General features: G+C 39.6%; 1 long non-coding RNA gene and 1 pseudogene across 2 annotated transcripts in view; one reads left to right on the top strand and one right to left on the bottom strand.

Moving 5' to 3' along the window:
• Gm40690 overlaps positions 1–27,742 on the bottom strand; it is a 42,734-nt gene that overhangs the window by 941 nt on the left and 14,051 nt on the right. The window contains exon 3 of the long non-coding RNA XR_871823.1: positions 732–927. This is a non-coding gene — a long non-coding RNA (predicted gene, 40690). The remainder of the gene's footprint in view (positions 1–731; positions 928–27,742) is intronic.
• On the top strand, positions 23,700–24,520 carry 1700049L16Rik (RIKEN cDNA 1700049L16 gene; annotated as a pseudogene). Its single transcript, NR_003644.2, has one exon. The product of NR_003644.2 is annotated as an RIKEN cDNA 1700049L16 gene (transcript).

Below are 27,742 nucleotides of genomic sequence, written 5' to 3'. Positions count from 1 at the left end.
ACACAGATAAAGACCTTCATAATGATCAAGTGGTCTCTGGGCTGCAAAATTAAGTGAGATAAACAAATTTTAATGAGATGCTTATACTCTGCTCTTTTGTGTGAATGAGAAAGAAATGCTTAAACATGTGCACCGAGGAATAAAAGAGCTATTGCCTACAGAACTTAGGGGTTGCAGCTGGATAGAAGAACTTGGAAGTAATAGAGGAAAAATATGGGGCAAGACTGGGATGCTTACAACACATGTGGTGTAGTGGACATGTATATTTTCAGATGGTATCAGCCAATCTATATTAAAAAATATAGCATAAACTGTATGTTTCAAATTGGTACATAGAAGGTTTAGCCAAATACTATTTGCACTGATGCTCCAATATCAAATGATAAAATACGATTTTTGAATTAGAAATGGTAAATTTCTTTCTCTGTACCATTCACTCCCTTTTGGATATTGTGTTTAGTTGGGAAAGAGGTACAGCTGAGTGGCTATGAAATTCTTGAATCATTTTTCTGCAAAATTTAAAATTGTTGAAAATGATCAGTTCCTTCATGATTCTCTGGATGCTTTATTTGATATAAAAATATGTATTTGGTATGTGATGCTATAGGATTATGAATACACCATCTGGCCATAGGAGCCCCAGTTGGTTTCAGAAGACAGGAAATCATAAATTCAAGTTAGAAAGTTAAGTACGAAAATGAAGTAGAGAAGTTGTCGTATGGTCACTTTACCTATGAGCAGTGTCTTTAGAGAGGTCTTTGGGAGCTAAATCAAAATTCCCATGTGCTTCTCAGCTGAAGACGCAGTCACCTGGGTCTCCTGAGCATTCACTTGTCCTGAAGTGGGCTAAATGAGACATCAGCACGCTGGCTCCAGCCGTCACACTCTAAGTGGGTCACTGCTGAAACTGCGTGATGAATGTGGTTGCTACAACGGGAAATTATAAAGAGATCCTCTTAGCAGGCATTCAGCTGCCAAGCAAATTAGCACAAAAAAATGTACAAAAGGAAGCATGTAAATGATTTAGTAATTTCTATCTACATATCCGTTAAGCATTTTTATTAAAATGGCAAGACATTGTTCTCTGGGTGATTAATGAGGCCCCTATAAATAAAAGGCTTGGTCAAAATACTAACAGTTCAATTCTTTGGAGTGTTGCACATTCAGAGAATGGGGCTATTTATTACTGCTTCCATTACACAAAGATATCCTCTGCAGGGAGTCATTTTCAAATTGGTTTAATTACATTGTAACTAATTTTAATTTGATTAAGATTTGCAGTGTCTATACATTGCCTTTCAAGTGAAATAAAGGGATTAAGAATGTATAATTAGATATGAAGTCCTTCTGCAGAGAGAGGCTGTGAACTGGAGAAGTGTGTTCTTGTACTTGAACCCATCTATTGGCTTCCAAGGGAATGTGCCAAAAGACCGGGCAGAAATATTCCATCTTGCATGGCTATTGCAGATTTATTTTATGCAACAGACACTTGCTCTCTTCTGTATGTGCCAAGGCAGAAGGCATGGGAAGGTTTGTCTATGTTGTATGTATCATCTTGTTCAAGGAGAATTTAAGTCTGTATCCCAGATCGTGTTTCTTGGATGTAAGTTGCTTCTTTTGTCAGTTTTGAAAAACAGTAAGTTTATACAGAGATACCAAGGTTAAGAAAATCCCCAGAATGAATGTCATTTTCTGTCACACTGAAAAGAGTCTGAGGCATCTGTACTCTCAGCATATGGCTGATGAATGCCTCTAAATTACAGTACCCAGCAGAAGACTCTGCCTCAGCAGTTGCTCCTGCAAATGACCTAGGTCATTTTTAATGGGAAAGCCCATCTTACTGACCTAGCTGTGAAATACATAGCCCTGTCTGTTGCAGTGCCTTCAACTTTCAATGTATTTTTCTTTTCTTCAAGAGGACATTAGGACCATGTGGCTGACAACGATGGAATAAGTAACTACATGTATGTGTTTGGTAAGTACTTTTGTTGCAGATACTACAATGTAGCAGACATTGGCAGTTGACAAAGAGCTGCATGGTTCGGGCTTACTTCAAGAGATCTGTCTCCAGTTCTAGATTTTCTGATTCATGTTGTGTGAGTTAGGGCTCCAGATCTGGCTATCACGAATGCATTTATCCAAGAGAATATAAATAAATAACTAGAGTAAAGGAAACAATATCACAGTTCTCTACCTATATACACTGGTGCTGGATGTGGGAGAAACCAGAATCCTAAGGCATACCATTGTCAGTGACTTTGACACATAATCAGGAAGAATCTTTCTGTTCTAAAACTCATTTAAGCATGTCCAGATTTGGCATGGGTTGCAATAAAATTGCAAGGATTTTCTGATCATCTTATAACTCTATCTGTGACAGAAACATCAAGGAACTATGTCACAAATTGTAGCAAATGGAACTTCCCAGAACTCTGCATTACTTGACACATCATTCCAGGATGTACACTTAGCTAAAGTACCCTTGAGGAAGATAAAGCCTATCAATATAGCAAAATAGCAGAATAGAAAAAAAATGAATATGGAGTTTCCCTTTTTGCATACCCTGGTGTTTCTTTTCCTGGTTTCATTAGATAAACTGGCTCTCTTGAGGCTATATTTCTCTTCATTTTTGAAACTTTTAGAGTGGGTCACCTCTGCTGTGAGGGTGGTAAAAATGGAAATATTGAATAAACATTAGTCCACAGAAGCAAATTGTTCCTCTGTTAAGAGTTTCTCCTCTTTATATGCCTTTTCTAAAGAGCCTTTTGAGTTCCCTCCTCTCCTTTCTCCTATTTTAATATAACTGAGTGGAAATGGACTTCCCTAGAATGTGTTCTTCACAAATGTTAGATGACATATTCAGCAGAGGCATCAAGGTTCTTACTAAAATCCGTCATCCAGCACTGAGATATACTGTATACTGTTCCCCATTTGCTCATTTGTAAGACCTTGTGTCTTAGTCAGGGTTTCTATTCCTGCACAAACATCATGACCAAGAAGCAAGTTAGGGAGGAAAGGGTTTATTTGGCTTACACTTCCATGCTGCTGTTCATCTCCAAAGGAAGTCAGGACTGGAACTCAAGCAGGTCAGGGAGCAGGAGCTGATGCAGAGGCCATGGAGGAATGTTCTTTATTAGCTTGCCTCTCCTGGCTTGCTCAGCCTGCTCTCTTATAGAACCAATATTACCAGCCCAAAGATGGTCCCACCCACAAGGGGCCCTTCCCCCTTGATCACTAATTGAGAAAATGCCTTACAGTTGGATCTCATGGAGGCATTTCCTCAACTGAAGCTCCTTTCTCTGTGATAACTCCAGCTGTGTCAAGTTGACACAAAACTAGCCAGTACAGCTTGCATACACTAAGTAGGTCTACTATCCCAATGAAATAATTTATATTATTTATAATTATTACTAAGTAGGTCTACTATCTCAATGAAATAATTTATATCATTATAAGTATCATCGTTATAATTTTAAAAGAGGTGGTTTGGGCTGGAGAGATGGCTCAGTGGTGAAGAGCACTGACTGTTCATCCAGAGGTCCTGAGTTCAATTCCCAGCAACCACATGGTGACTCACAACCATCTGTAATGGGATCAGATGCCCTCTTTTGGTGTGTCTGAAGACAGCAACAGTGTACTCACATAAAATGAATAAATAAATCAAGAAGGAAAGAAAGAGAGAGAGAGAGAAAGAAAGAAAGAGAAAGAAAAAAAGGAAGAAAGAAAGGCAGAGAGAGAGAGAGAGAGAGAAAGGGAGAAACAGGAAGAAAAGAGAGAGAGAAAGAAAAAGAAAAAAGAATGAAAGGAAGAGAAGAGAGATTGTTCCATTTATTTTGACATTTTTTTCTATATTTTTGGCTTATTTTTCTCCTCTCATTCTTCAGAACTGTGGCTGCCCCTATAGATTCACAATTAATATCTCTCTTATTTCCTTTTATAGTAGTGCTATATACTCAATAGCTTGTGTGTTTTCACAAGAGTGTCCAGTAGGCATCTCAAATTAATACATGCTCAGCACCCCTTCATGTGCTGTCCTTTCAGTCTGCTAAGCTAGTGGTCCTTCATCTAGGACAAATGCTTCATCCAGCTGGCAGACCTAGAGCTCCCCTGTACTTGTCTTTCATCTCACACATTAATCATCAAGTCATTTTGGCTCCATCTTCAAAACAATTCCCAAATCTGATCATTTCACCACTCTTGCTTTGCCAGGGACAGATGTCTGGTCACCCCAAACCTTGACGGATGCAGCATCTCTTAGAGGAGTGTCACAGCTTTCCCGTTTGTGCCCCTGCGGGACATTCTCTCCATCAAATACAAAACTGTCTTCTCAAATCCAAAGACCATGCACTTGTGCTTTTTAAAATTCTGCAACACTTTCCTATCACAAAACACAGCTCTGTGGCTCACAACTCATTCTGGTCCTAGCTTGACTGTATGCTTCCTATCCTCTCTCTCTCTCTCTCTCTCTCTCTCTCTCTCTCTCTCTCTCTCTCTCTCTCTCTCTCTCCCTCCCTCCCTCCCTCCCTCCCTCCCTCTCTCCCTTTCCCTCTCCCTCTCCCTCTCCCTCTCCCTCTCTCTCTCTCTCTCTCTCTCTCTCTCTCTCTCTCTCTCTCTCTCTCTCTGTGTGTGTGTGAAGTTGGCTCCAGAAAAACAGGACTATTTGTGGAGCACACTGCATTTGCTCTTGCCCCAAGGAGGCTAATTCCTGAAGTGCTTCTCTATCTTTATTCCATCTCTCTTCTTAGGGTAACCTTGACTGTATCTTCCTCCTGCAGCATCACATCCTGCTCTGAAGATTCTCATTCTATATATAGCACTTATCAACTTCTGAGGTGTGTTTTTTTTTTTTATTGTCTCTTATTTATTGCCTTCTTTGCCCATACCAGATAAGATTGATAAGGGGATGGATTTGATTTTCTTGCTGGCACTCTAAAATCGCTCCAAACCAGAAGGGCTCCTCATGGCTTTGCTGACCTCCTTTGTGATGGAATGCTGCTGTTCTCAGCAGAGCACAATGTTTTCAGAGTATCTCTCACCTGCTACTTTCATCTATTGCTCCAACCACTGCCCAACGCATCATGAGAGACAAAATAACCCACCAGAAGAGGCAATATCCCACATCCCACCACTAGGAACATACATTAGATTCTCCCTCTGCCTTCTTCTCACCCTCATATATGGAGCCAAGAACATACAATGATATAGAAAACAATGGCCTCCAGCTTTTCAAAGGCAAGAGAAAGAGCTCACAATGTCCAGTTATGCAAAATATTGTCACATATAAGGCACATGATTCTATTTACATACAAACAGAAAATAATAAAGCACAGGCAAAAATGAAGGGAATATGGTTACTAATAGCATTATTCTGAGGGGTGTTTCATGTGCATTCCTAGTTAACATTATATACAAGAAGAAAATGGTTATAATCCTTATGAAAACCAAAGGCAGGGAACAGGGAGACGAGTCCTTAGGTGACAGGGCTTGCTGCCCAGGACCTACATAACAGAAGAGAAAGTATTCTCTGCTGCTAAATGACTGTGCTGTGTCCAGGGAAAAGAGTCCAGCTCCTTTGTCCTCTGAGACTCACACTCCTGCTGCTCTGAATGGTCTGGAGACTCTATCCACACTCCAGCCAGATAGACTACACCCTACTGCTCCCAGTTCACTGAAAAAAACTGTTATTCCCTCACTGGTGTCCATGTTCCTGAATATCTCTGCCACATCCACCAGGCATTCTGCTCTGCTCAAAATGCCCAAAATGAAATATTTTGCTTTTTCTTTTCATCATGCCCAAACTCTGCTCCAGAAAGCAGTGCTATATATGTATATATAGTACTTCCTTTCAACCTTTGGGCCAATGAAGCAGTAATCATATGCTGCTGCCTCCCCAAAATACTGATTATTGTCATTTATAAATCCTCAATCACCAACATTGATAGAGCCATCAGGTAGCTAGAGTGGTTCTATAAACTAAATATTCTTGAAATAGGTAAACTATTTCACTATCTATCAAAACTCCAGGTTTTGGGGCAGGTTTTCTTGAGTTTATCAGCCTAGAAAGTCCTGAGAAACAGGAAGCAGGCCTGCTTAGTCACCATCAATGGATAATATCTAGGCATTATAATGTAAGACAGTTATTCTCCTTTCACACGTACATCTTCTCTGTAACCCAGTGACAGTAAAAGGTACTTTCACTTGAACCACCAAGTATGACCCCAGGGTAGATCTCTGGAACTAAGAATTAACACACTGAATGCTCCATTCAGTGCCATTTTCTCCCCACCTGGCTCACCACTGGCATTCTACCTAGTACCAACAATGTCTCCCCTGTGTGGACAGGCTAGAGATGGCAAACCGCTATGGCATCCAGGGGCAGTGATCCAGGAGCTAGCAGTAAAGGGTAGGAGTGAGGGGAACACAAAGATATTGATGAGTGGCCACAGAGGCATTGATGAACAAAAGCAATAGCATTTAGGACCCAGACCGATGACTAAGGTTGTCTTATAGCAGTTGTATATTTTTTTAAATTGCTAATGGAGACCATCTTGAATATTCTTTAAAAATTAAATAGAAAATTTTCCAGGTCAATGGATGTGATCATTCTGATCTGATCACTCTATGTTTTATTGAATGTCACACCAGATTTCTTGAGTGTGTAAAAGGCTTTAAATATCTTGAACTCTTCCATTACCACTCCCAGAAATTTCAATTCTCCTGTTATATTCTCTCAAGCTTAAAAAAAACAAAAACAAAAAAAAAAAAAAAACACCATTGTTCATAACAAGATCGGATAACAACAAAATCTCTTTTGCCTAACTTTTGTTTCTTTTATAATACGTAAAGAGACAAGAAGCCATGCCTTTTGCCCCTGGGAAAAGACCCTTAGGAAACTTTTTCTCAGATCTCTTATGTTAGTAAAACTTCAAGATAAACCTGGGATGCCAACAAATCTGGAAAACCACATCAAATAATTACGGAAAGGAGAAGTCGGAAGGGGAACAAGTTAGGATTTACATTGAAGCAATTATTCTGATGCTCAACAGGAGGCTGGACGTGGCTACTATGAGAGACAGCCAATGTATTTAAGGCATTTTCCTTTAGGACCCCCCCAGAGGGCATTATGGTGAAAGTCCAGTAAGCATCTTATAGGCAAATCCTTGTGACATGTGTCCTGAGCATTATCCATAAAAACCTCCATCTCTGGGGAAAGGACTTTACAAAGGGTCATCACAAATTGTAAAAGGACATTGCTACCACTCTTACATTACCAGAGGAGATAACTGGAGTTAAAGCACGAGAGGAACCCTTGCAAATGTCAGAGCCCTAGGGTATATACACCCAAGGACTGGTATGCCATTACAGCACTACAGACTGCTTCCCAACACCAAATTTTATCACTACTACACAAACAACTGGTGGAAAACCTGCATAGCTACAGATGGGTTCTTTCTGACAAGGAATAGAGCTACTCAAAGCCAACAGAGGAGGGCAGAATGAGGACAGTAAAGGAATTTTAGGCCATTGGCTCCTACAGCTGCAACAGAATTGTTGAGAAAAAACATCACCACCAGTCTATTCATCTGACTGCATGGACACATAAAGGTTCCAAGGAATTCTTAAATATTATTCTCATTAAGTTAAAACAATAAAATACATTTATAAAAAGTTCTTTACAATGTGCTGAAGAGAAAATATGTAGCAACAAATGTACATATTGAAGGATAAAAATAGCTAAAATTAATCATCCCAACTCAAAAAAGCAAAGGAGGAACAGGATCAAGAGGAAGAGAAGTAAAAGGAGGAGGAAGGGCAGGAGAGATACAACCTGTGCATTTAAGTTACTGTTAAATTGTACCAAACATTAGGACAGGACATGGAAGCAAGTCTCATGAGCAAATGACACGCAAAGGGAATGGTTTTGGGTCCATCCCATCAGTCCACCTCACGGCTAACATCAAAGTCAACAGAGACTTCATGAGAATGAAGGAGTGACAGAGCTACCTCTCTCTAACATCAACACACAAACACCTTCAACACCAAATTAGCAAATCAAGCCTGATATATAAATATGGTATGCACCCCTCCCACATGGGATTGATCCCAGGAAGTAAGCTCATTGTCCTCTACAATTTAAAGGTTTGTGAAAGCCCAGACTATCAGATCGTTTGGCAATAAAATTCAACACCTTTACTGATAATTTTTTATCAATAAAATATATACCAAATTCAAATAAGACTACAACATTTTTAACTTTATTATAACCATGTACAAACCATCTGACTGACACCACTCAGTCATGAACAATACAGTGATTCATTCTTTCATATTTCCTATACAACATCATCTGAGGGCCTAGCTAGTGAGACAAAAAAGCAAAAGGCATAGATACCTGCGAAGGAGATGATGGGACATTTTTGGTGGAAAATCTCAACGATGCATCAGAGACAAGAGAAGGAAAAAGGAGGAAGAAGAGGACCAGAGGAAGAGGAGAGAAAAAGAACAGCGAGGTAGCATAGTACACGTCCGCTTAACGTTTGCACAGAGCAACAGCAAATAACTGGAACTTAAATAGAAAAGTTAATGTTTGAAGTCAAAACGAGATGGATTAATTTGTTTGCTGAGTCTGGTCAAGTATTAATCAAATTTGGTAACTGCCAAAGATAAAAGCAGAAAATAATATATACCCTGACAGTCAATATTTGCTTGGTTTACCAGTATTTTGTTCCTAACGTTGTTCAGACTCTTGATCTCTCTAAGACTAATATTCACAACATCTATGAAGAACAGATGTGACCAAATGTAATTGCCTTGTGTGGTGTTCCACTCTTGTAATCCCGGTACTTGATACAGTGAGTCAGGAGGATTGCTCTATAGCAAGACCTTGTTTCAACAGCAACAAATACTAGATACTTGGAAATAATTGCTATAATTTAAATAATCTCACTACAAGTATACATTTGGACAGCAGATGAGTTAGTCATCTTCAATAGTATAAAGAAACAGCAAGGCTAACTGATTAATCACAAACATGTGCCAACCACTTGATTTAGGGATCTGGTTAAAGCTAAGTTAGCTCTTTCACTGGTTTCTTTAGGCAGAGCTTTAATGCACTGAGGATGAAGAAACCTGGAGTCCTGCCCATTTTCCACTACTTATAAAAATAGCTACACTACAGCCAGGCAAGTGTCACTATTGCTCTTTATTATCTCTTTAGTTGCTTCTTATCATGGAGATTTAGAGAATCTACTAACTACCTGGGTTATAAATAGATTTGGATTCTGTCAAGCAACAAGAAGGGTTTGTCAGAAAAGGCCCTAAGAGATTGTTTACGAAAGAATCATGGAATTAGTATCCATTTATGCTATGTATCCATGCTATGGTGCATTTAAATAATCTAATTACAGTCTAATTGGCAGTGATTTTTATATAAATGAAATTTTATCCTATAAAGATTATCTTGGTTTTAGCAGATGACAATGAGAACTTATTAAGGATTATTATGATGTTTATATAATTTAAGGCAGGTGAAAAAAGAATAAAGCTGGAGGAAGAAGGAGAAGTGATACTTTGAATGAGAATCTACATGCCTCCCGCCAAAAGTCTCATATGTTTGAATAGTTGGTCTCCAGATGATGGAATTACCTGGGAAGGACTAGAAAGTGTAGCCTTGTTGCAAGAGAGATATGTACCTTGAAGGGCTGAGCTTTCAAAGGTCCACTTTATCTCCAGTTAGTTCGCTCTGCCTTGTGCTTATGAATAAAGATGTGAGCTCTCAGCTACTTCTCCAGTGCCATATCTGCTTGCCTGCAGCCATGCTCCTAGCCATGGTGACAATGACTCTAACTTTCTGCAACTGTTAAGCCCAAATTAAATGCTGTCTTCTGTAAGTTTCACTAGTCATAGTGTTTTATCACAGCAATAGAAAACAAAACCAAGATGGAAGTCACATTAGGACACAATACTGAGAAATTAGGTTGCCCCAAGTCATTTCCTCAGGTAGTGTTTCTGGTCTCTTCTTCATTAAAGAGAAAACATAGAAGGAAAGTTCTTGAAGACATTACATACAAAGGGGAAAAGTAAATCTTGCTCTTGGAGATGATAAGTATATTAAGTTAGCTCCATTCTGCTAATAATGCCATAAGTGGCATACATGTGTCAAAATATCACATTATACAACATAAATATATACAATTTAGTTGTCAATTATGAATAAGTAAAGCTGAATAAAAATGTTATCTTGCTATTGTAGATCCAAGGTAGACTACACAGCATATAACCAGCTCCATATAAGCATGAATGATTTTGTTTATCATCTGAAGAAGAACATAAGCAAATATGAGGATGTTTATAGTGGACACATGATGTCATCTGTAAACATTAATGATTGCATTCATTGCATGCCATTATCAATGACAGGAGAACAAAAGCCCAGAAAAAGGATGTTTATAGTGGATGCATGATGTCACTACCTAGACTCTCAAGCCAATGCCTTAGTGTGTGCTGTGATGTGTGCAGCCCTAGCCATCGTAAATCCATCAGCTCATTTGAATCTATTTTATGGAAACTACAATATGTGTAAGTCATCATTATTTTATCATAGAACTCACAAGTTTGAGTCGAGTGAGCATTTATTGGATGATTTCTTTCCCTTGAATTCTTATGATAGAGTAATGACTTCTGGCAAATACAGAGAATCCCATAACTCAGAGTTGTGAATGGAATCATGGCTGTCAAGCCAGAATTCATCCCCATCCCTCCTTCTACAAACACCAAACAACTGTTATTTATACAGCTTGAAATACAAAAGGGTGGAGCACAGCTATAGGGTGTGTGACTAAATCACTTTAGTCAGATTTGTCTCATGTCATTGGTAATTATATATCTGGAATGTTAGAAACTTGATCATTTCAATGGTAAAGTATTTTTTGCCTTGTGTAGTTAGATCACAATTTATTGTTTTGATACACCTGAATATCTGGTTTCTGGGTTATCATGAGAAAGTTATATGATTATTCTTTTGAAATTCCCTTTGTAGGAATCTTAGTTTTCTGAAAACCCCCAATACTTTTTGGTGTATATTTAATGTTGTGGACACCATCTCCATTATTCTGTCCCATCCTTGATAACCATTGGTATTATCAGTCTTTTCAACATAATCATATTTTGGATAAGTTTCTTGGTGGCTTTTTAAAAATTTTCTTTTGACTAGTAATTATGTTCATTGTTCAATATGTACACTAGCCATTTATGTAATCTATAGCCACAAATCTTACCATCTTTTATAAATTATACCATTTCATGATTATATTGTTAAAATATCAAAATTGCATCTTGAATCCAACTATTAGTTCTGGAAATACCTCAATATGTTGCTTGCCTATTTGCATATTGAATAATATCTTCATAAGTAGATCCCAGAGAAACTACTCCGAAGCTGTGAAGTTTTCTACATTCTCATAACATCTTTCTCATTTTCTCTTTAAAAGTTTAAGTTTTTTAGTTACTTGCTTACATTTTGGAATATATTAGGCAGATGTTCAACTGAACATTGTTTCAGATACAGATATCATATTTTAGTGTTTATTGAAAAGGTCATTTTCTCTCATTTTACAACTTTACCAGCAACAAAAAAAAATTTCTATACAGGAGAGTTGGTCAAAGGTCCAGCATTTGACTCCGTGAACAAAGCTTTTGCAGCCTGGGTATTTGGAAAGGAAAGAATAGTATTTCCTGAGGAACATATAATATAATGTTTGTAGTCCGTTTCTTAAAAACTTAAATAATAGGGTTTATATAAATATACCATATTTTCTTTAACCACTCTTCAGTTAATTGACATCTAGGTTTTTTCCAGTGCCTGGATAATACGAATAAAGCTCCTGTGAAGTATTATTTAGCTATTAAAAGTATGATCATAAAATTTGTAGGCAAGTAGATAGAACTTGGAAAAAATCATTCTAACTGAGGTATTACAGACTCAGAAAGACAAATATGGTATGTACTTGCTTATAAGTGGATAATGGTTTTAAAGAAAAGGATAATTATATTATAATCCACATACCCAGAGAAGCTAAGTAACAAAGAGGGCTCAAGTTGGGAAACACACCAATCTCCCCGGAAAGGTGAAACAAAATCGATGTTATGGGTGAACTGGGGATGGGTGGGGATGGGAACAGGAGTGAATCATATGAGGGGGAGAGGTAGAGTACAAGGAGAGACGACTGGAATTGGGGTTCATTTGGGAGGTGAGATAGAAACCCAGTGCAATGGAAATCCCCAGGAATCCATAAGGGTGACCCTAGCAAAGACTCCTAGAACTTGGGGATACAGAGCCTGAACTGATCACCTTCCAGTGGAGGGATTGGAACATCAACCCATCCAGAAAATCTTAGGGCATGCCTGCAAGATGTGCTGAGGTAAAGGCAGCATGGGACTTGTGGGACTGGTTAACCAATGACTGGTCCAACTTAGGACTGATGCCACATGATGAAGCCTGACACTACCAGGAGAGCCAGGACCCTGAGTCTGCATCACCCAGAGACCTAGAATATAACCAAACACAACTGGGGGAAAGACTCAATGAAATGGTATGAAATGACTCCTCCTAATGATACTCTGCTATACTCATTAGACCAGATCCTAGCACAATAACCTTCAGAGAGACTTCATTCAGAAACTGATGGGAGCAGATGCAGAGACCCTCAGCAAAACATTAGCCAGAAATTGTGGAATCCTATTGAGTAGGAGAAGGAAGGATTGTGAGAGCTAAAGGAGTCAAGGACGCCACAAATGGCTCAGTAGAATCAGCTAAGCAGAGCTCCTAGGGGCGTTGCAGAGACTCAATCAAAAATCAGGAAGCCTGTATAGGTTTAACTTAGGTCCTCTGCATATATATTTGGTTGTATAACTTAGTATTCTTGTGGAACTACCAGCAGTGGGAGCTGGGTTGTCTCTGACAATTTGCCTATTTTGGAGACCCCTTTCCTCCTACTGGGTTGCTTTATCCAGCCTTATTATGAGGGGATGTGTATAGTCTTACTGCAACTTGATATGTAATTTTTGGTTGATGTCCCTGAAAGGCCTATACTTTTCTTACAGGAAAGGAGGATGTGTGGGTATGGGGGAGAGGAGAGGTTGGAGTCATGGTCTGGTAGGAAGAGGAGGGAGGGGAAACTACAGTCAGGATGCAACATAAGAGAGAGAAGAATACATAAAATATAATATTATAATAATAGGTTGTAGGCATACTTCCATAGACACTGTGAGTTCCTATGTGCAGCTGCCTTCCTATGTTCAAAAGATATTTAATTGTATTCATGCTCCATAGACTCTGACACCCTTCCAGACCCTTCTATGAAAAACCTTGACTGTGGGTGTCAACTGAAGGGTGCAGTATCTGTACCCTCTTTAAGATTGTGCAAAGCCAAACCACAACAAATCCCAGTATGAAAAGGTCAACTATGCACACAGTCCTATGCTTACTAGTGGAGCTATTGGCAATAGTTATCTGCTAGATAAAGAAGAGTCAGTTTCCTCTAAGATTATAGTGTCAGTAAGTCTAAATACACTCAACTGGAATATTTTAACAGCATGAATGGATCGTGAAGTTTTTTGTTTTTGTTTTTGTTTTTACAAGATTCAAAGTTGTGTGAGTAAGGAAGGGGAGTCGATCTACAAAGACTTGCAGGCAGGTGATTATCATCAAAATATGCTATACAAAAATTAAAATAACTAATAAAGACTTGAACACAAGATCCTCAGATCCTCATGAGTGAAATAAACCCTATATGATTTAGCTTCTCTCTTAGAAATAGTGAATAAGATGATTATGGATTACCAATATGATAAAGAAATGAAACCTGGCATTACCACTGTGGGAATTTTTCTTTCTTTCCCTCAGGCCAATGATTCATCTTCTCAAGTAAGCAGCTTCCTGGATCCTAAGGAAGACATGTCAACAAATATTCTTGCACTGTCTCTCAGTTGGATCTTGCTCTTTCCCAAGTCAACAATGCCTGAAGCATTCTCAGATCCCAGGGACCCTGAGTACTGCAGTTCTTTCATCCTGACAGAATAGGTAAAACATTCAACAGCTAAGTAGCCATCATTTCTGATGTGAATTCCTGCCTCCATTGGTGACCTCCATCAGAGTACTGTTAGTCCTATCTGGATCATAGGTATTGTTATTTGAGTGAGGTGAAAGGTTTTACCTTTTCTCTCTTACTGAATTCTAGCTTTATGTAGGATATAATATCTCTCAGAGCCTGTACAATGTCAGAATTCAGTACTGCACTTACATGTGCGCAAATACACTTGCACGCAGGCACACACACATACACACAAACAACAAAGATATCATTTTTAAGAGCTTAATTTGTTAATTTTTTCTGTTGTTTTAAAGTGTATATTTATTTAATTCTTTTTCATTATTTTATTTATTTACAGTCCAGCTCTTAGCCTCCTGTCAATACCCCCTCCCAGAGTCCCTAATCCCCTTCCTCCTCACCCCCCTCCATGAGAAAATGTCCCACCCCCTGCAACTAGGCCTTCCTACTTCCTGGTGCCTCAAGTCTCTTAAGGATTAGGCTTCTCTTCTCCCTCCTTGGCCAGACCATTCAGTCCCCAGCTATATATGTGTTAGGAGCCTCTGACCATCTTCTGTTGCCTGGTTGTTGGCTCAGTATCTTGAGAAATCTCAGGGGTTGGGGTTAGTTAAGACTGCTGGTCTTCCCATGAGGTCACCCTCCTCAGCTTCTTCCATCCTTCCCCTAATTCAACCATAGGTGTCCCTAATTTCAGTTCAATGGTTGGGTGTTAGTAGCTATATCTGTCTCAGTCAGCTGCTGGTCGGGCCTCTCAAAGGACAGCCATTCTAGGCTCCTGTCTGTAAGCACACCACAGCATCAGTAATAATGTCAGGCTTTGATGCCTCCTCATGAGATGGACCCCAAGTTGGGAGAGTAACTGGACTGCTTCTCCTGCCTCTTCCCCATTTTTGTCCCTGCAGTTAGACAGGAGCAATTCTGGGTCAGAGGTTTTGACTGTGGGTTGGTAACTCCATCCCTCTACTTGAATCTCTGTCTAACTATTGGAGGTGGACTCTTAGAGTTCCCTCTCCCAACTGTTAGGCATTTCATCTAAGGTCACTCCCATTGAGTTCTTAGAGTCTCTCACATCCCAGGTCTCTGATACTTTCTAGAGTGTCCTCTCCCCAACCCCCATCCCAAGGCTGAATATTTCCATTCATTCCCCTGGCCCTCTGGACCTCTCTCCTGTCCCTCCCTTATCTGATCTTGTTCTCCTTTTTCCCTCCCCCTCCCCTCTCCACCAAGTTCCATCCCTCTCTCTGTCTCCCATGATTATTTTCTTCCCCCCTCTAAGTGGTATTGAAGCATCCTTACTTGGGTCTTTCTGCTTGTTAACCTTCTTATGTTCTATGGTTGTATCCTAGGTATTCTGTACTTAATTAGTCTCCAAGATTCTGGCCCCTATTTTAGGAATATGTAGCTCTTTCAACAAATGACATTACAAACTTCAATTTACTCCTGAATGATACCTTCAGGTGGCACCTTGAAAATCTTCATCTAACACACGATTGAACATAATTCAACATATCTGTTTTGATTGATTTTAAATCCTTTCCTCTTACTATAGTCATAGTTAATTAGAGAAAATGCATAGATATTTTTTCATTATTTTATAATGTCCTTTGAGCACGAGCATGTGGTCAGAGACATGTCCTTCTTTTATGACCCATTATTTTCTCCATAAGGTTTTCTGTATCTAATGACCTGTAAATTAGTAAGAAATTAAGGATGGCATCCTCTCCTCTGCCTCCTTCAGCTATTCCCTATGCGTTGAGCATTCCTCAGTGTTCATAGCCTTGAAACAAGAGCCCAGTGTGCCCATGTTAAGATGCTGACCTTTAAGTTGAGATGGTGTTAGAAGAGTTCTGATCTCATGAATTGCTTATTGAATTAACCTCAGGCAGATAGAATTTGAAGAGTAGATTTGCAGTGAAAGTAAGTTTGGGTCTATTGGTTCTCTCTGATGTATTCTCTCTTCCTTTTACCACATCTTCCGTCATGGGTTAGCTGATGCAGTAATTAGTGACTCGTGCCCCTGCCACAGTTCTGTCATCTTCAACATCTCAGCCTCCAACACCATGAATCACCTGGTCCTTGCAGCATACTAGAAGGTGTTCTAACAAAATGTCTATTCTTACAACACTCCCAACATCCTTAGGGCTTTTTTTGACTTTCTCTTCGTGTCTTTTACCTTAAATATATCCTTATTCACAATGACAGACAAACTTTCTATGAAGTCGGGAAATCAGAAGTATGCCTTGTGTGTGCATTAAGGAGGGAGATCAACTGCTACATTACAGTGTATCATGGACATTTAACATTATTCATAGGGCAAAGTTGTAGATGGAAAATTCTAGAAAACAATGCCCTGGGTATTTTTTAAATGTGTGTTTGTGCAGTTGTTTGTTTGTTTGTTTGTTTGTTTGTTTTTTATGTGTTATCATTCCACCCTTTGGAAGGGCATGGCATACCTAACCACTGCTCATCATCATTTGACAGTTAACTTCATCTGCACACCACGCTGGAGTAGATGTGGGGTCAGATGGTTATCACTTTTAATTCAGCGAGATGACATACTTAGAAACAACTTTATAAAATTTAGTTTGTGTGAAAAAAACAGTGTTTTCCTTTCCGGATTTTAAAAGCTTACAATTTATTAATCTTGCAATTAATCAATATAAGGACAAATGGCAAAGCAGGCAGGACTCCCATTGCTTGATGACTTTTTAGACAAATCTCAAAATCCAATTGACATTTCCTGCTATTTAACTTCCACACTCAAACCTTATAATAACCTTTACTTTCAAGCATCTTGTCTATTTTTAGAATGTTGATTACATTACTGAATAGATCTAGTACACACCATATATCAGCTTACACACAGTCAAGCAGTCATAATTTTTAAAAGTAAAATTATCTTAATGAGATCATAATGGGATTCCTTTAAAGTAAGTTTTATGCTATCTCCCTCACAGTTGCATGTGTGTCTGCTCTTCTTCAGAGGACCATGAGATGACACCAGGGCATCCTGTATTCAGTCATTATATCACTGGCCTTCCCATTGGCCTCTGAGCATGACATGAAGCACTGATGCGTCCTGGATCAGACATGGATGGTAACCTACATGGAGGTTCTTTATCAAGAATGTATAGGTTGGCAGGTGGGCATACAGAAGGACCAGATGAGGGTGAAATCAATTGATTTGTGATTATTACTCTCTGATTTGTAAACAAATGAAAAAGCATAAACCAAAGGATTTTGAAATACGTAAATAAGTTGTGTATCATACACATTTATTTGGATTAAAATCATGCAATGAATATTCTATGTGGTACATTTAACATTTATTAAAATATATTTTCTTTAAAAATTATGTCATACTTGCCTTCTTTTCTCATACTCAATGTGCAATTGGACATACATTGAAATATCTCCTGACAATATTTTTCTGTGTTATAAGAACCACATGTCATCATTGCTGCCAGATAGTATTTACTAACTCTAATCTGTAGAATGTTTTCACTATCTTGGTTCTGATATTTACATATACAATTAGCTGTGAAGAGTTCATTATTTTTAAATTTACTGAAAGCAAAAGGTAGATATTAACTTCAGATATCAAGGAATTAAAACACAAACATCTACTGTTGAAAGAATTTACTGAGACACTAGTAAACCTCCACTGGAAAACCTCCACTTGTAGTTGTTGAGTTCTGATACTTCCTTTGGCAAAATTTAAATATAGATGACAGAAGTCAAGATATATGGCAATTGATACAAAAAGAGGTGACTGTTGCCCATCCTATACAGGTCTAAAATGACAAATTTAAACAGAATTATTTTCAGAGAAATTTCAGGGACCAAATGGGAAGATTCGCATGAACGTTCAACTTAAATGTAATTGCTCAGTTATATGAGTACCTGAATTCCAAGATTGTCATTAATATGGAGGAAAGTAGCCAGTGGGAAATAATTCTTGGATGTGAAGGAAAAGGATGATATTTTCTACTAAGTCTACGCAGGATCTTAAAGAGTCTGAAATAATATAATAAAATGCATAGCAGTAAAAGTCTGCTTTGTGTTCTAAATTCCTCCCACAGTTATTGCAAACGAGTAATAGAAAGTCAGTAAGTATTCAGATGTGCTAAGGCCTGGAGGTGCATGCTCAGAATCCATATGTTGAAGCCTGGGGCTCCAGGACTTCAGAATGCGACTGGGTTGAAGACTGGGTCTCTAAAGAAGTAGCTTAGTTAAAATAAGATTATTAGGGTTCTAATCCATTTGGGCTGGTCTCCTGATAATAAAATCATAACACACAAACACCCACGCTACATATGACAAGGATGAAAGACATGGCCAAAATATAACCTACTTCAAACTAGAGAGAGAGGAAGATCAAAAAAAAAAAAAAATGTAATCATTACTGTGGGGCAAGTGAAACATGACACCAGAAAAAAACTGGGAAGATTCAGCAATTCTCATATCTGAGAATGATTAGCATTTCATCAACTCCTGACCCTGTTCCTGTCCTGGAGCACACGACCGTAACACACATATGAGGATCATGACTACTCGTCACAGAGCACAGAGTTCTCCATGCTAATGAGGTATATAGATGGGACACCCTGAGGGTTTAGCCAATAAACTTTCCTTCCCACAAAGTCGTTCCCTTCCTGCAAAAGGTATTTAATCTCTGCTCCACCCTGAGTAGGTTGTAGGCATCCTTTTCACTACCAATAAACAGTTTGGACATGTAAAGAACCTCTCTCTCACCAGGAACCACCACGAGAGGAAGACTTCATTATACAGAGCTGCACCACCTAAGTCTCCACACACAGACATTCAACCTTTAGCTAAGTTGGATTTCCCCCTCCCCCACCTGCCCTTGGCTCATCACTGGCCTGTGGGTGCCCACTGTCCCAGACTCGTCACACTTACCAGCAGTAGCTGGGTGTCCTGGAGTTAGGGAACCTTAGCTTCATCCCCAGCCTCTGTCTTTTTTCACACAGGCTGGGCCCCCCCATCTTAGGCTGTGTTTTATTACCCCTATACCCCAATGATGATGATGATGGAATATAGCCTAGCGACTCCCATTTAGTCTGCCCAAGCAGCATTCACACATCCCAGTGTTGAGGCAGAATGTGGACACACATTACTGAATATCTGGTCCCCAGGTGACTAGAAAAAGTCCATCCTGTGGTTAGACAGAACAGAAAAAGAGAGCTAATAAAACTGGAAATAAAAAGTAGACTATTAATATGTATTTTATAGTAATTAGGATTGGGGAAGAATATGATGAACAACTGGGCAGTAAGTATTTGATTTCAAGAAATTTAAAATAAATGAACTGTTAAAATAATTAGAAAATCTAAATAGAACTGAAATTCATGAGAGATTGAATCAGAAAGGCAACATTTTAAAAAATAAAAGGTCAAATGGGGCTGGTGAGATGGCTCAGCAGGTAAGAGCACCCGACTGCTCTTCCGAAGGTCCGGAGTTCAAATCCCAGCAACCACATGGTGGCTCACAACCATCCGTAACGAGATCTGACTCCCTCTTCTGGAGTGTCTGAAGACAGCTACAGTGGACTTACTTAAATAATAAATAAATCTTAAAAAAAAAAAAAAAAAAAAAAAAAAAAAAGAATCATTTAAAAAAAAAAAAAAAAAAAGGTCAAATGAATTCTGCCAAATTTGTAAGGAGTTAATATCATCCTGTTTTCTCATTTGGTATATGTGTCAAGCATTGCCACAGGAAGACTAGAGAATGTTAAGCATTATGAAGAAATACTAATGCAAAAGTCTTCAACAGAACCAGGCCAAGCCCATTCCTCAGTGTATCAAAAGGACTGTGTGCTGAGACAGGGCCAATTCACCCCTAAAACCATACAATTCGTGAACGAATTGTCTTCTGTTAATACTATACTCAAAGCTAAAAAATTGAGAGTATTTTAACTAGAATCAGAAACAAGATAAAGATGATTGTTTTTACAATTTCCCCTCATCTCAGAGCTGGAATCCAGCCAAACTAAGGAGGCAAGCAAAGTAAATAGCATGTATGGACTATAATTGGGTCAGTGAAATGGCTCAGGAGATAAAGGCACTTGTTCACATGCCAGAGGACCTGAGTTCAATCCTCAGAACCAACAGGGTAAAAGGACAGGGCCAATTCCTGCTCGCTCGCCTCTGATTCCACAAATACACAATGGTATATATACACAGATACATACATAAACACAACTCAATTAATCCATCAATAAATAAATACATGAAAAAAAAACTACTTAGGAATTAACCAAGAATGTCAATAACTTGTACAAGTTAATCTATTAAATACTGCTGAAAGAATCGCTATATAAACAGAAACATATAACATGCTCAGGTTACCATTTCACTAAAAATATTATTAAAAATTCCAATTCTATCCAAAGCTTTTTAGACATTGAATATGAACCATTTCAGAATACCAATGGATTATTTTTGTAGACTTGAAAAGCTCATCCTAAAATCATATCTCAAGGATACTACATAATATACACTACACTATTGGAAAAATAAACATGGAAGACAGGCTCATTTTATTTTCCCCCAAAGCTACAGTAATCAAGAGTCAGCACCACCATCAAGTACAGAAATATAGACAGATGAAACACAATAGAGACCAGAGATCAACCTTATATGTGTGACCAAATGATTTTTTTTAAGCAATGAAGGGTTATGCCTGGATTGCAAAGCAAGGGGGTCAGTCTACGACAGCAAGGAAGACCTGGAAAGAGCAACAAGTGGTGTTTTCTGGTCTCATTGCCTCTTCACTCAGGAAAGCTCAGATCAAATGGCTTTTCACAAGTGTGCCAAGAAGAAATGTTCAACCACTGGAGCCTATGGGGACTCTTTCTCATTCAAATCACCACCAGGATGATTTACGGTTGAACCAGATTCATAGCTAACTGGGCACATGCAGCCATGAGTCTCCATGTATACACTCCCATCAACTAGACTCTTCTTTCCTTTCATCTGGCATCAGGCCCTTAGTCTCAACGCACTGGGTAATCTTCAAGGCTGCTCATGAATTGGTCTAGTCTGGGAAGCCACAACACTAAACTCTAATCTGTTCTGCAAACACATATTAATGATAACACACATCTATTTGTTTATATCAAACCTTTGCCTGTACTTCTGTTTAAATGGGAGCAGTAGCTAAAAGGTTATTACTGAAGGCAGTGGTTTACAAAAATTTACCATCTGCCTTTACAGAAAAAAAATTCAATATGTGTGCTCATTATTCATTTGTGAAATGTATATTACCGAAGAGAACTTTTAAGTAATTTTTGATCTATACCAACAATAACAACAAAAAAAGACTCTCTTTGAACTTGACAAAGAGCAGTTCCCAGTGGTCTCCAGAACTGATGTTGACAACAGAAAAACATAGTTTAAAATTCACACTAAGTGCACTGTTAACACAGAGAATAATCACAACAAGACTGCTTTTTAATTTGAAAATAGAAATGGAAAGGTTTGGTTTTATTAAAAACAAAAGTCTCCTCGAATTTCTAGAAGCTCAATTTTAAAGGATAAAACTTGCATGAGGAGTTAGGGGAAGGACTTGAAGGAGATGAAGGATTTTGCAATCCCATAGGAAGAAGAACAATATCAACCAACCAGATGTCCCAGAGCTCCCAGGGACTAAACCACCAACCAAAGAATACACATGGAGGGACCCATGGCTCCAGCTGCATATTAGCAGAGGATGGCCTTATCTGACATCAATGGGAGAGGAGGCCCTTGGTTCTGTAGAGGCTCAACACCTCAGCATAGAGGAATGCTAGAGTGGTGAGGTGGGAGTAAGTGGGTGGGTCAGGGTGGAGCACTCTCATAGAAGCAGAGGGGAGGGGAGGCAGGATAGGATAGGGGAAACTGGGAAGGGGATAACATTTGTAAATAAATAAAATAACCAATAAAAATAAATAAATAAACCAACAAACAAAATTACAAACGCTACTGTATCAAGAACTTATTTTTAATGTGTACAGCTCAGTTCTGTCCTTCCATGAGCACACAGAGTTACAAAAACCTTTGGCACTGTGATCTTGTATGCATGGATTCAGAACATTTTATCACCTCAAAAATATTCCCCTTTTCTTACTCAAAGACACCTACTCTTCCATTTCCAATCATTAACAGTTACTGCCTGTTTTTCTTTCTCTGTACACTGGCTTAGTCTGGACATTTCAAATAAGTGGAGGTATACAAATGGATTTTGTGCCTGGCTGCTTTCATATAACATCATGGTGTAAAGGTCAAGACTAATGAGACAAATACACAAGGAAGCAAGGAGGAAAGAGCATCTAGAGCCAACCTCAGTGAACATGGTTATCATAAATGTTCCCTTAGGACAAACATGTAAGTCCTCTGACTCGTCACATGCAGCAACATGCAACCGTGCTAGAAACCATATTGATCTCATCAGGAAATCCTGGATTCCTTTCAGAAAAATAAACAAAATTCTCAAGATGACTTGTTAGACACTGGGCTGCTGTTATTGTTGCTAGTCAGGCATGGTAAAGACTAGATCCCATAACATTGCCCTTGGAGCAACTGACCTTCTAGGTATCGAATGAACTTTCCCTGGTAATCACACCTACGAAGTCAGGCTCCTGTGTCCACCTTTTGAATCGTGTCTTTGTCAGGAACTGTTGTTTTCTTTCTTGAGTTAAAAAATAAAACCTTTTTCTTGCCCTGGAAAGTCTCGATCAAATCCAAACCATTTGATCTGTATCCTTCAGATGACCGTATAAAAGATTCACCCTGGAAAAGAAGGTACACTGGAATGGAAGATTACATAATCATTTGTTTCTTCGTGTCCCTTCAGGAAACTTTAGAAATTTCATTTTTAATCTTCCTATCTAATGCATTGTGCTTTGTGGTTCCAAAAGAAAAATCCAGGATGTCTCATTAGTTCTGTCAACTTTACTATGTGCCATTTAGTTAAATGTGAATTTTCTTTAAAGAAAAAAAAAGGTGGGGGGTGCATGACATTCTAAGGGCAGCATGGGTTGCTTGGTGTGAAACATTAGCTGGAGTGGAAAATTCTCTGATAGTCCCTTGAGGACATATTCTTGACCATTCCACTTAAAAAAAAAAAGGTGAGTTTATTCATCTGAGAAAACAAATGACCGAGACATTTACTAACCCAGGCACAGTGTCCTATGTGTTCTATAACACGGGCACCCGGCCTTCCTAAAGGAAAACAAGTGAAACTTCTAGGTATGTAGAGAAGTGTTTACTTTCTGCTGTAAAATAAGGAAGAAAAGTTTATCTGTACTGCCATCACCCAAATGTGACTACTACCCCTTTTTACCAATTTGTATGGGAAGGAACATTATAACCTTCCATTAGTCTAACCAGCAGATATGTGTTAGGAATCTATATGTCAGAGGTAAATCTCTTTCTATAAGGTCAGAGGCCATGACACAAGCAACAGAAATGAGCTCACAGAATCCCTGGTTTCTAATATAAGTAAACTCAAGAGCGTCCCTGGTTACAGAAGTGAGCTCATTCCTAGTTACGGAAGTGATCTCATAGTGTCCCTGGTTACAGGAGTGTGCTCAGAGAATCCCTGGTTACAGAAGCAAGCTCACTCACGGTGGCAGCTGTTGAAGTGTGGGGGCCGCGGTCGACATGTTCCAGGGCATGGACAGCCACTCTGGCGGGTTGGGCTCCAGATCCATGAAGCCACCAGGAGGAGAATCGAGTGATCTTTTTGGAAGTCTAGAAGAACGCCTTCCTTCAACACGCAAACCAAATAGGATGGCATCCAATATTTTTGGACCACCTGAAGAGCCTAAAAATATACCCAAGAGGACAAATCCACCAGGGGGCAAAGGAAGTGGGATTTTTGATGAATCAACTCCTGTAAAAACTCGCCAACGTCTGAATCCACCCGGTGGGAAGACCAGTGACATATTTGGGTCCCCAATTACTGCCACTGCACCTCTGGCACACCCAAACAAGCCCAAGGATCATGTTTTGCTATGTGAAGGCGAAGACTCTAAATCCGACCTGAACGCAGCAACAAACGCCACACCCAGGGGAGAGCATGCAAAGAAACCGGAGCTAACACCTACAGTTGACAATCATGAGCCCAGACTGGGGCCAAGACCTCGCTCCCACAACAAAGTTCTGAACCCACCAGGAGGCAAATCCAGCATCTCCTTCTATTGAGAGGTTCCTGCTCTGCCTGTAACTAGATTGGACACTCAGAGACAGGGTATTGAATGTTAGTGTTTCCTTTAACCCGAATGAGTTAGGGGTGGGAGAGGGTTTGTCATGCACGTGGGATTGGCTGCTCATAGGCCTTGCTGTCATTGGAAGAGCTGCCCAGAGGACTGTGCCTTCTAGACTGCCAAGATATAAATCTTCGGTGAAAAACTGGGATGTTCTGCCTCCTCCTTCCTTGTTAGTTTGCTCTCTGTGAAACAGATCTGTAAAGTTGTGCGGAAGGCAGAAGAACTGGGACCCATTAGCAGAAGGATGCCAGGGTCTATCTTGTCCTTGGATCAGCAGTTTGCTGGTTGTTGAGCATCTAAGAATGGTTTGGTTGAGAAACAACCCAAACCACCTATTCCCTCACTGTAGGATAGAAGAGATGCAGAAACAGACACTCTTAAAGACAAAGCAGAGACTACATTAAGCCTTTCCTTTCAGGAAAAGCCTGTCACTAAATGCTTCCACCTCTCAGATACCTCTGAACCCTAATGTCTCCTCCTCCCAATATGTCACCTTATAGTATTGAAGCATGGTTGCTCCGTTTGGTTGCAGTCAACAGTAAATCAACCCACTATTTTCAGTCCTGTCCTGGGTAGAAGTTTAGGGGTTTTGTTTTTATTTTATTTAATCTTATTTTATTTTTAATTCATCAATCCTCTGAGTTGTCCCATGACCTCCTCCTAAAACCATGGTCAGGTCTGAGGTACAGTTGACTTAATATCTGGCATGCCAGGACTGCGTGTAGGTTATTCCTTTTGTCTATCTCATCAACCTTAAGCATAGGCCTTAGTGCTGCACCTGTGAGTGGATTCTCTCTGTTCATGGTTCTTCCTATACATAAGGTCTCTGGCCTCTGCAGGGCCATCCATGTCCAGGTATTGGGTAGATTCCTTTTCTCCTATATTGCTTTGTTCCTGCAGTTGGAAGGAAAGTCTGCTGAAGGATATTGGCTTGGCTTCTTTACCAAAGTCTGGGAAGATGTCCTTAGTATTAGCTTCTTATAAATACCTGTGCACTGCCTCAACACTTCGAGAAGTGCTACACCAAAGGTGTTCAGTTACACAAAAGAACAAAAGCTGCCCAAGCCGCCTCTAGAAAGCTTTAGACTTCTTGAGCTTGCTCATACACAGTGTTCCTTAGGCCAGGATTGTTTTTCAATAAGGTTACAGCTGTCACATGACAGCAGAGGTAACTGGGCTCTAAAGTCATGTCACTTCATCTATCAGGCAGATGTCCCTCCTGTTCAGCCCTTGAAGGGTTCCTTGCTCCCCTCTGGTGTGCATCTATGGAAAGGGCTTCTATGCCATGCTACCTTTGCTTCTCCCACCTACAGAGAGCTTCATAGCAGGTGCCAGAAATGTCCTTAAGACATTTTGGAAAAGTGGCGATCCTGTGGTCACACTCACACCGACCTACAAGTGCCTGCAGGAGCCACCTGCTCATCTCTGCTTCCTACCAGGTCTGTTGAGGGGTCTGACTGTGGCTTTGTCAACCAAAGAGTTCCCCGCTTCAGCCAGCCTGCATCCTGAAGCCAAGTAACATGTCTTACATGTATGTAATTCTCTAACAACTCAAACGAGTTGTGGTTCAGTCACTGTGAGGATCTCATTTAGAATTCAGAGGACTTTTCCACTTAAGAAAATGTCATACATGATGTTTGCTTTATTTAGCCCAGACACTAACTTCTTTAGCTTATAAGGAAATAATACGATGATAGAAATAAACCTTTTGTAGCTGTGCTCCTAAGTAGAAAATGATTCGTGAATTCCAAGTTAGATTTGTCAAGAAGGAATCTAACATAAAGCTCCAAGCTCCACCTGCTGGCCTGGATGGCTGGGAGGATATGGGGACCTGTGACAATAACCTACAGCAATGATTGCCTTCTTCATCTCTCCATCTTTCTATCTCTTCCACTACAAGTGGGCTCAAAGCCTAAATCTGTAACTTAGTCCTTAGCTAAATCCAGTGGTATTCAATTTTCACCTGCATTACGCCTTAAAACTTTTTAAAGTGCATTTGGTGCCAACATTTTTCTATTGCTATGTCTGAGCAAGAAACCTGTCCTTACATCATAATGTAACCTTGATAGGAATATTATGATATTTTTATGAGGCAAAACAGGTGAAAATTGTTGGATTAAACCTAGTATATATATCCATGGTTGCAAGAGTGAGCTCAGAGTATCCCTGGTTACAGATGTGAGCTCAAAGCATCCCTGGTTACAGATATGAGCTCAGAGGATCCCTAGTTACAGATGTATGCTCAGAGCATCCCTAGGTACAGAAGTGAGCTCAGAGTATCCCTGGCTGTACAAGTGAACTCAGAGCAAAGATGCATTGACTCAGGCTATGTACATCCTCAGGGACAGTATCACACTGAGACTGAATCCTAGCATTCAATTTTCCAGTGTGCCCAGAGCTCTGGGCAGGATTGTCAATTCCAGGGCAGTAGCTTAAAGGTTTTAAAGATCTAGGTCAAGGGGTACAGCTCACTGGGAAAGTGCTTGCCCACTATGCACATGTGAGATTTTGGGCTCTGTCACCCACCAGAGAAGGGAGAATCTTTTAAACTTTCAAAACTAAATCAACTCAAAAAGCTCTATTCTGTTCTTATCAAGACATAAGCTTTTCAGGAAAAGGCCATTTTTTTTCTTATTTTCCTATCATAGTAATCAGAGATTAGCACGCCTATGTTCGATCGATGTAAACATTTGTGCTCCCAAGATTGTTATTTATAGGAACGTTTTCTTTAAAAACTACATCTCCCTGAGCCTCAGCAAAGAGTACTTAGAATTAGGTGAAGAGAAAGTTTCCATATAGGTGTTAGTGTAGCACTCATGGTAAACATCACTCTGCTTAATTAAAAAGAAACCTTAGCTTTCAAAAAACAAAAACAAAAAAGAAAGAGAAAGAAGGAAGAAAGAGAGAGAGAGAGAGAGAGAGAGAGAGAGAGAGGGAGAGAGGGAGGGAGGGAGGGAGGGAGGAAGGGAGGGAGGAAGGGAGGGGAGAAGGAAGGAAGGAAGGAAGGAAGGAAGGAAGGGAGGGAGGGAGGGAGGGAGGGAGGGAGGGAGGGAGGGAGGGAGGGAGGGAGGGAGGGAGGGAGGGAGGGAGGGAGGAAGGAAGGAAGGAAGGAAGGAAGGAAGGAAGGAAGGAAGGAAGGAAGGAAGGAATTCCTGTGATTGGATGGTTTTATATACAAGGGAATAACTTCAGTTTTAAATTTGCACTTAGATAAAGTAAGACTTTAAAAAGTTAAGAAAAGGCTTTAGAAATACCATTTTTTGTGTGCTAAATTCTGAAGAATTATCCAACACTATGAAAAAGTTTCAGACTACAATTGAACTATAAACTCAAAAGCAACTATAATCCCATCATGATTAAAACT

This window comes from Mus musculus, chromosome 10 (assembly GCF_000001635.26).
Source record: "Mus musculus strain C57BL/6J chromosome 10, GRCm38.p6 C57BL/6J".
Lineage (NCBI taxonomy): Eukaryota > Metazoa > Chordata > Mammalia > Rodentia > Muridae > Mus > Mus musculus.
The sequence above is the reverse complement of the archived record's forward strand: the minus strand, read 5'-3'. Positions and strand labels throughout refer to the sequence as shown.